This window comes from Molossus molossus, unplaced genomic scaffold (assembly GCF_014108415.1).
Source record: "Molossus molossus isolate mMolMol1 unplaced genomic scaffold, mMolMol1.p scaffold_m16_p_14, whole genome shotgun sequence".
Classification (NCBI taxonomy): Eukaryota; Metazoa; Chordata; class Mammalia; order Chiroptera; family Molossidae; genus Molossus; species Molossus molossus.
In genome coordinates this window covers 9,264,949-9,274,705 of record NW_023425349.1, presented here as the reverse complement: position 1 = coordinate 9,274,705, position 9,757 = coordinate 9,264,949, and the positions used below count along the sequence as shown (strand labels likewise).

At 42.4% G+C, this 9,757-nt stretch overlaps 1 protein-coding gene across 12 annotated transcripts in view; it reads left to right on the top strand.

Moving 5' to 3' along the window:
- The first annotated feature begins 248 nt into the window (after nt 1–248).
- Nucleotides 249–9,757, top strand: part of GAPVD1 (GTPase activating protein and VPS9 domains 1) — an 82,106-nt gene continuing 72,597 nt past the window's right edge. For 5 of the 12 annotated variants that reach the window (XM_036260316.1, XM_036260313.1, XM_036260317.1 and 2 more), the window contains exon 1: nt 264–341. The gene's annotated coding sequence lies outside the window, so the exon portion shown is untranslated. Of the gene's footprint in view, nt 342–2,884; nt 3,007–9,757 lie in introns of those variants that run through there. The other 7 variants (XR_004959463.1, XM_036260318.1, XM_036260319.1 and 4 more) reach the window with 4 other exon arrangements.

Below are 9,757 nucleotides of genomic sequence, written 5' to 3'. Positions count from 1 at the left end.
TTGGTGAAGAACGAGTTCCCGGAAGGCGTTTGGCTGTCCTGTGGTCGCCCAGGACCGCTCAAACTGGTAGCGGACTTGACCCGCTATAGCGGAAGGCGGTGGGGACAGCGCGGTGGGGGGCGCTGCTGGCCGCCGGCCGAACTACCAGTCCCAGTGGTCCCCGCGGCGCCGCGCACGCGCAATGGCATGGCGGCAGCGCCACCGCAGGACGCAGGGAAGCCTGCTAGTGAGTGGCGGCGGCGGCAGCGGCGGTGGTGGCAGTTCGCGGCGAGGGCGACTGCTCCGAGGCCGAGTGGCGATCGGGTGGAGACCTCGGTTCCTTTCTCCGTATGATTCTCTTGGTGAGTGTCTGTCCTCAGTTAACCCGCGCCGAGTGCTCGGCTCCCTGTCTGGTGACCGGGCTGCTCCGGCCTTGGGCCGCAGCCTGCGCCTGACGGTCGGGCCGCGGGGTTCAGCTGACCCTGGGCCCTTCCCTCTAGTGTCGGGGGAAGTGGGGGTGGGGAGAGACGCGGTTAGACCGAGGGGAGCGGTGTTGCGGCGCGCCGGGCCAAGGGTGGCCTGGGGCTGGCAAGAGGGAGGGTCGCGTGGGGGATGGGATGGGAGGCGAAGCAGGTAGGGAACCGAGTATAGGAGGCGAGAATGAGGTGGAATGTCTTCTGAGTGCCGCTGGTGAAGATGTCGTGCTTCGGGGACTCTTGACAAGCGGGACTCACCGGTCTGGCGGGCAGCCCACTTGCCATAAACACACACTATACTTAGTGTCTTTCCACCTGCTGTTGGAGGTATGGGAGTGAAGGACTGTTGGTTTGCTTCCATCTCCTTTCCTTCAATCTCACCTTTTATTGACTGGCAAAATTTAAATGGGTGCTGGCCACGCAAACCGTAGAAATAAACAGGGCTCTGTGTATAAAGCTGCGTAAAAACAAGGGAGGTATGGTGATTTGTTCAGATAAGAGCTAGGTCAGAGGAGAGCCCAGTGTTTTTATTTTAAAATTGTTGACAGAAATCAGTTTGAGCAATGCTTTGAATTATAAACGAGTTTTTAACCTGAGATTCACTGGGTTGTGAATAGAACTGGGGGAGTGGGGTAGGAGTCCTTGAACTAGAATGAGGAAAACTGTAATTTATTATTTCCTTCCATTATGGATTTAAGCAACAAACCACAGTAGAATTAGAAATGCCTGTGAATTTGTCACCAGTACAAATTACAGATATTATTGTATCATGTTTATAGTTGTTGCAGATATCTCAAAATATCATTTATGCTTATAATGTCTTCAAATTTTTGGTATTGTTAGAACCACTGTTAGATCTTGTTATTTAATGTAAGGCTAAAACTGCATGTATCTTACTGTATCAGGGTTTTCAAAAATTGTTTTGCTAATAGTTCATTATAATTGGTTTCCTTTGTAAACTCATATGTTTAATTATACATTTAAAAGCAATCTGAGCCCTGGCGGGTTTGGCTTAGTGGACCGAAGGGTTGTGGGTTCAATTCCCAGTCAAGTGCACGTACAAGGGTTGCAGGCTCTAGCCCCTCCCTAGGAAGGGTAAAGCAGAAGGCAACCAATCGCCTCACTTCGATGTTTCTCTCTCTCTCCCTCTCCCTTCCACTCTATTTAAAAAACCAATGGAAGAATGTCCTTGGGTGAGGATGAACAAAAATAAATAAATAAAAACAATCTGAGAAGGGTTCCATAGGCTCCACCAGACTACCAAAGAGATCCATGGCACACAGAAATTAAGAACTCCTGAAGTAGAAATAAGTTTGTTGGGGATATATAAATCTGCCTGGAAGAATATTGAATCATTAGATGAGAAAGAAGACAGATAGGATGATAAATGTAGATGACAGAGGGAATTTTATAAAGAGGGAAGTAAAAAATACTTGGCTGAGCTCAGAGTTACAGTTTTGAAAGATAGACTAGCCACAGGTACTTCATTCAGGGTACTGGGAAACCAGCAAAATAATCTGAGGAAGAAAGCGTAGTGAGTACTTTGGCTTTAAAATTGCCCTGGCCAGTTTGGCTCAGCGGTTAGAGCGTTGGCCTGTGGTCCAGAGAGATCCAGGTTTGGTTCCTGCTAAGGGCACGTACCTAGGTTGCAGTTTGTCCCCGGCCCTGGTTGGGTCGTGTGGGTGGCAGCCACTCGATTTGTCTCTTTCACATTGATGTTTCTCTCTCTCTCTCCCTCCATTCTATCTGAACAAAAAGTGGAAAAGTGTCCTTGGGTGAGGATAAAAAATAAAATAAAATGTTCTTATTATTGCATCTCCTAGTTCCAAGTGATGAAGCCCTCTAAGCTCTTGTGTAAGCCTGTGATAGGAAGTTTTAGTGTGTGCTGGTTTTCTTTTCTTTTTTATCCTCACCTGAGGACATTCTCCATTTTTTGTTCAGGCAGAGTGGGAGGGGGGGAGAGAGAGAGAGAGAAAAACATCAACGTGAAGGTAACACATCGAGTGGCTGCCATCCGCACAACCAACCAGGGCCAGGGACAAACTGCAACTGAGGTATGCGCCCTTAGGGGGAACCGAACCCGGGTCCCTCTGGACTGCAGGCCAACACTCTAACTGCTGAGCCAAACCGGCCAGGTCTGTGCTGGTTTTCTTTATATCATATGGATAGTGTGGCTTTTAAAGAATTGCCTATCCTTAAATGAAAAACCTCAGGATCTCTCTTCAATTTATTTCCTATTGCTATTACCTTCTTTTCATATGTGATAGAAAGTAAACGTGCAGATTATAGAGTTGGAGAGTTGGTAAGTCATTTTTTTAAAAATTCCATTTAAAATTTTTGCAGTTCAACTTCATTTTGGCATCAGACTTCTCACTGACAAATCACTCAACTTTTTTTTTTTCCAGAATATGTGTGACTTGAAATTTGCACCTATTTGTAAAGCACCTGTCAACATCTGGTGTGGGGTTTTTACCCCCTCTAAAATAATAGCTATAATGGAAAACCACTGCAGCAAACTTTTTCTGGAAAAAATAAAGGGGGGATATGAAAGGTGAGGAAGAATATTTAATGAAACAGCTGTTGGTGCTGAAATAGTGTACAAATCACTGCCTTGAAGTGGTTTTGCCTGCTACATTCTGTGTCCTTACATTATCCTCTTTGTCCCCTGTCCCTATATTTTATTTATAGCATCTACCTGTCTGCTATCTCACCTGAGAACATTTTTTCCTTTTTTGTTGTTGTTGTTGTTCAGGTAGAGTGGGAGGGAGAGAGACAGAGAGAGAGAAACATTGACGTGAAAGGGACACATCAAGTGGTTGCCACCTGCACAACCCAACCAGGGCCGGGGACAAACTGCAACCGAGGTACCTGCCCTTAGCGAGAATTGAACCCGGGTCTCTCTGGACCGCAGGCCGATGCTCTAACCGCTAAGCCAAACCGGCCAGGGCTAGTATTTTATTTTTTTTAAATATGTTTTTATTGATTTTTTTGTTTTTGTTTTTATTGATTTTTAGAGAGAGAGAAATAAAAACATTGATGAGAGAGAAATATTCATCAGCTGCCTCCTGCACGCCCCCCACTGGGGATCAAGTCCACAACCAGGCATGTGCCCTGACTGCTTGGTATATGGGTGGATGCTCAACCACTGAGCCACATGAGCCAGGCTTATTTAGTATTTTAATCTTTATCTCTCCATTCAAATGTCAGCTCTATGAGAATAGGAACTTTGTCTTCACCACTGCTGGAATAGTGGCTGGCACATTATGAGTACTCAGTAAATATTTGCTGAGTAAATAAATAAATTAGTTAATTTATAATGCTGGGTTTTTTATTTCTAGGAATAAAACACATCCATTTAAAAAAAATTTTTTTCTTTATTGATTTTTTTTTTAGAAGGAGAGAAGGAGAGAGATAGAAACATCAATGAGAAAGAACATCAGTTAGCCGCCTCCTGCATGCCCCCCACTGGGGATCAGACCCACAACCTGGGCATAGGCATGTGCCCTGACCAGGAATCGAACTGGCGACCTCTTGGTGCCTGGGCCAATGCTCATCCACTGAGCCACACCGGCCAGGCAATCCATTTTTTTTTTTTTTTAATGTTTTTATTACTGGTGGAATTTACATTGGTACAGCTGTCTTGAGAGACAATGTTTGCAGTACTTAGGAAAGTTGAAAATGGGCATATCTGACCTATAATTTCACAATTTCTAAAAGGCAGTAAGAATAATGGAGATGGTGACAGACGGGATGCTGTCTGTAGTTTTTTTGTTGTTTTTTTCCTTTATTAATTTTTAGAGAGAGAGGAAGGGAGAGGGAGAGATGGACACATTGATGAGAGGGAACAGATTGGCCACCTCCTGCATGCCCCCACTGGGGATTGGGCCCACAGCCTGGGCATGTGCCCTGACTGAGAATTGAACTGGCAACTTCCTGGTGTATGGGTCGATGCTCAACCACTGAGCGACACAGGCTGGGCCTATCTGTAGTTTTTATTTAAAGGCTAGAATCACTGGCCAGTGTGGCTCAGTGGTTGAGCGTTGACCCAGGCACCAAAAGGTTGACGGTTTGATTCCTGGTCAGGGCACATGCCCAGGTTGTGGGCCAAATCCCCAGTGGGGGGCATGCAGGAGGCAACCAATCAATGTTCTCTCTTATCGATGTCTCTCTCTCTCTCTCTTCTCCCTTCCTCTCTCTCTAAAAATCAACAAAGAAAAAATAAATAAATAAAGGCTAGAAGCAACTATGACAGTGTTAACTTTTAATTCTGGGAGACCGAAAACAAGGGCTAAATCATTCTTTGTACCTTTCCCTATTTTGTGTTGATTTTGTTTGAATTTATAACTTTTTTTTTTTAAATCCTCATCTGAGGATTTTTTTTTATTGATTTTTTTTAGAGAGAGAAGAAGGGAGAGGGAGAGAGAGACATCGATAAGAGAGAACATTGATTGGTCGCCTCCTGCATGCCCCCCACTGGGGGTTTGGCCCACAACCTGGGCATGTGCCCTGACCAGTAATTGAACCAGCGACCTCTTGGTGCATGGGTCGATGCTCAACCAGTGAGCCAGGTTGTTTTTATTGATCGTAGAGAGAGAGAGAGAGAGAGAGAGAGAGAACATTGATCAGTTGCCTTCTGTATGTGTCCTAACTGGGGATCGAACCCAAAAACTAGATGTGTTCTCTGACTTGGAAGCGAACCTGCATTCTTTTGGTGCAGGGAACCATGCTCCTGTCAACTGAGCAACCTCGTCAGAGAGAATCCTTAACTTTTAAATGTTGTTTCCCAACTCTTTGAAAAATTGTAAACCTGCAGAAGAGTTGCAAGAGTAGCACAATAAACACTCATACATTCTTCACCTACATTCAGAACTTGTTAACATTTGTCATGTTTGGTTCACAAACAAGTAGACATATTTTGTTGAACCATTTGTGAGTTAGGTATAGATACCATCAGCACATCATCCTCCCAAATACTTTAGGATATATTTCCCAAGAATAAATACTTTTTTCTATATATCTACAATTCAGTTGTCACCCTCAATAAATTTAACATGGATGTAATATTATTTAATTTATAAAATATATATACAAATTTCCCTAGTTGTCCCAATACTGCTCTTAGTTATTCAGTTTTTGTGTGTTACCCAAGATTTAATTAAGTTTCTTGTGTTTAGTTGCCTGCTTGTTTCAAAAATCATTTTTCAACTTGTTTTGGTCTCATGACAGTAAGCATCCAGACCAGGTTTTGTTACATGCCCCTCAATTTGGATTTGTCTGAACATTTCTTCACGATCAGATTTGGGTTAAACATTTGGCGCTGGAATATTATGTAGGTGATTTTAGGTCTCTTTTAATGTATAGAGGCATGAGATGATGTAAATTTGATCATTTGTATAAGATAATGTCTAGATTTATATTATAAAGGTACTTCTTTTTGTTTTATAATTAAGTAATCTGCGGAGTGATAATTTTTTTTTTTTTAATTAAAATTTTTTTAGTACATGCCCCTGGTGGGAACCAAACCCCGGACTCTCTGGTCCACAGAGGGCAAACAAATCTAGTTTTGAGTTCCTTCTCTGCTGTTTAATAGCTGAATGGTTAGGCAGTAAGTTATGTGACTTTTCTAAACCTAGTTTCTCATCTATAAAATGGTGGTGATAAATACCTATCACATAGGATTAAATCTAATAATCATCATCATCATAATCATAATATATGAAAAACATCGGCAACATGGCTTTCACTTAATAATTGCTAGTTATCTTTTGGTGTTCCAGTTCTCAAAAACTGCATTCACTCTTTTCCATCTTGGTAACCACATCCCTGGCTTTATTTATTTTTTATTTTTTTATCCTCACCCGAGGACATTTTTGCATTTATCTTCAGATAGAGCAGGAGGGAGAGAGGAAGGAAGAGAGAGAGAGAAACATCAGTGTGAGAGAGACACATGGACTGGTTGCCGCTCACGCGACCCTCACGCGACCCCCAACCGTGCCAGGGACAAACCGCAACCGAGGTACGTGCTCTTAACGGGGACCGAACCCAGGCCTCTCTTGTCCGCAGGCTGATGCTCTGACCACTGAGCCAAACTGGCCAGGGCCCACATCCCTGGCTTTAGAACAAGCTACTCTTCTTGGCCACTAACACAATGTCATTACTTCCCACTTCATTCAGTTGGCTCCATTATGAGATTTTAAGTGGCTTTCCAGTGATGGAACACAGCACTTACCACCTTACAAGGGTGATGCAGCCTGATAATGTCATTGTGGAAATTGCAACAATATGTATTAACTTCTTTTTTTTGATTCAACTCACAATACAACATTAATCACTCTTTAAATGTGGTGTGCTTCAGTTTAAATTAGTTTTATTTGGAAAAATTACTCCTAATATTTGTAGAAAATTGAAGAGAGAATGCAGATATATCCTAATAGTAAGACATTTAATTTAATTTTTTTTCTTTGTTGATTTTAGAGAGAGAGGACGGGAGAGAGAGAGATAGAAACATCAGTGAGTGAGAGCATTGATTGGCCACCTCCTGCATGCCCCCCATGGGGATCGGGCCCACAACCTGGGCATGTGCCCTGACTGGGAACTGAACTAGTGACCTCCTGGTGCATGGGTCGACACTCAAGCACTGAGCCACACTGGCTGGGCTCATTTAAATTTTTTTTTTTAATCCTCACCCAAAGATGTTTTTGCATTTATCTTCAGATAGAGCAAGAAGGGGAGAGAGGAAGGAAGAGAGAGAGAGAAACATCGATGTGAAAGAGACACATTGGCTGACTGCCACCCACACAACCCCAGCCTGGGCCAGGGACAAACTGCAACCAAGGTATGTGCCCTTAGCAGGAACTGAACCCGGGACACTCTGGTCCGCAGGCTGACGCTCTAACCGCTAAGCCAAGCCAGGGCTCATTTAATTTTTTAAAATATGTTTTTATTGCCCTGGCTGGTTTGGCTCCATAGTTAGAGCATTGACCCTCGGACTGAAGGGTCAAGAGTTCGATTCCCAGTCAAAGGCATGTATAAGGGGTTCCATCCCTGGCCCAGGTCTGGGTCATATGGGAGGTGACCAATTGATATGTCTCTCTCTCTCTCTTTCTCTCTCTCTCTCTCACCTCCTCCCTCTCTTCCATTCTATCTAAAAAAAATTTTTAAAAAGTCAATGGAAAAATATCCTTGGGTGAGGATTAACAACAACAACAAAAATGTTTTTATTGATTTTTAGATAACGAGGAAGGGAGAGGGAGAGAAACCAATCAGCTGCCTTCTGCACACCCCTTACTGGGGATCGAGCCAGAAACCATAGCACGCATTCTGCCCAGGAATCTAACGGGTGACCTCTTGGTACATGGGCTCAATCCATTGAACTATACTGACTGAGCTCATTTAATTAAAATTTTTTATTTATTTTATATTTATTTATTTTTTTTTTATCCTCACCCGAGGACATTTTTCCATTTTTTGTTCAGGTAGAGTGGGAGGGAGAGAGAGGAACCGAGAGAGAGAGAGAGAAACATCGACGTGAAAGGAACACATTGAGTGGCTGCCACCCGCACGACCAACCAGGGCCGGGGACAAACTGCAACCGAGGTACGTGCCCTTAGCGGGAACCAAACCCGGGTCTCTCAGGACCGCAGGCCGACGCTCCAACTGCTGAGCCAAACCGGCCAGGGCTAATTAAAATTTTTTTAAGAGTGAATGTATTGGGAAGAGTTGGTTACACATTACACTAGGATTCTCCAAGGTGAAATATGATTTAAACAATTTTATTTTATTTTATAAAAGCCTGATATAGCCCAGGCCAGTTTGGCTCAGCGGTCCGGAGAGATCAGGGTTCAGTTCCCGCTAAGGCCATGTACCTCGGTTGCAGTTTGTCCCCAGCCCTGGTTGGGTCATGTGAGTGGCAGCCAGTCAGTGAGTCCCTTTCATGTCGATGTTTCTCTCTCTCTGTCTCTTCCTTTCCCTCCCGCTCTATCTGAACTATCTGAACAAAATATCGAAAGATGTCCTTGGTGAGGATTAAAAAAAAAAAAAAAGCCTGATATAGATGGAATCCTTCTTACTTGCTTGGAAAGACCAGTCCTTGAAAATATTTTTCTCAAATGGATAATTATTTTTTTCCCTTTCAACTTTGTTTTTTTTACTACACATATTTTCTTTTCTGGAGTTATTTTTTTCTTAGGCAAGAAGGATGTCAGTATTTTTTCACACTTGAACTGCCTCAACTTGTGTTTCCTTAGAATTATTTGCACTTTAACTCTTTAATCCTAATCAAGATGTTTTTATTTGTAAAGGAATAGGGCCACTAATTTCTGTATCATCTATACATTTTAAAAGAAGTTTTAGGTACCAAGCTGTTTGAATTTTGTTTTTTAAAATTATACATAATTAAAATTTCCTTCTTTATGCTTACCTCTGATTTTTCTGAATGTTTTATTTTGTGTTAATAAGACTTTGTAGCCCTGGCCGGTTTGGCTTAGCAGTTGGAGTGTCGGCCTAAGGACCAGAGAGTCCCGGGGTTTGGTTCCTGCTAGAGGCATGTACCCAAAAAAAAAAAAAAAAAAAAAGACTTTGTAAAAACATGTTCAGAAGTGCAGTTTTTCATTGTTCTAAGCTGAAACCATGTATTGAACTCTGAAATGCAGAGGTTAAAAGAAGTGGTGAATATCTATCGAACTTGATACTTCAAGTTCTTTTATTTAATATATATGAATGAATGGTTGAGCAAATGTTTTAAAAAATTACAGGCTTTTCTAGGGGTCTTTATAATGTCATTTTCTTTTTAAATTTGAATATGAAACTTCAACGCATACATATTTTTTTTAAGCCATTTTTAAAAGGTAAGGCTTTAAGCATACTGTTGTAACTGTGAAAACAGGCAAGATGTCTGCTCACTAATCTAAGATGACTGTCCTAAAGGTGCTTGCTTGGTCTTGCTCCCATTTAATGCCAGGACACCCACGCTGCAGACTAGTGGAAAACATGCTGTCAAACGTGTTCAGTTCTTTTTCCTTATTAATTTGTTTTCAGTGTATTTTCTGTGAGTCTTTGAAAGGATTAAATTGTGTTTTTTCTATTAGACATTTTAAAAGACAAAAAAATTCGTTGAGGGATATTATCTTGATTCCCTTTTTTTCCAGGATCAGAGTCAAGTTATCTTCCCAAGTAATCTTTTTTTTTTTTTATCCTCACCCGAGGATATTTTTCCATTTTTTGTACAGATAGAGTGGGAGGGAGAGAGAGGAAGGGAGAGAGAGAGAAACATCGACGTGAAAGGAACACATCGAGTGGCTGCC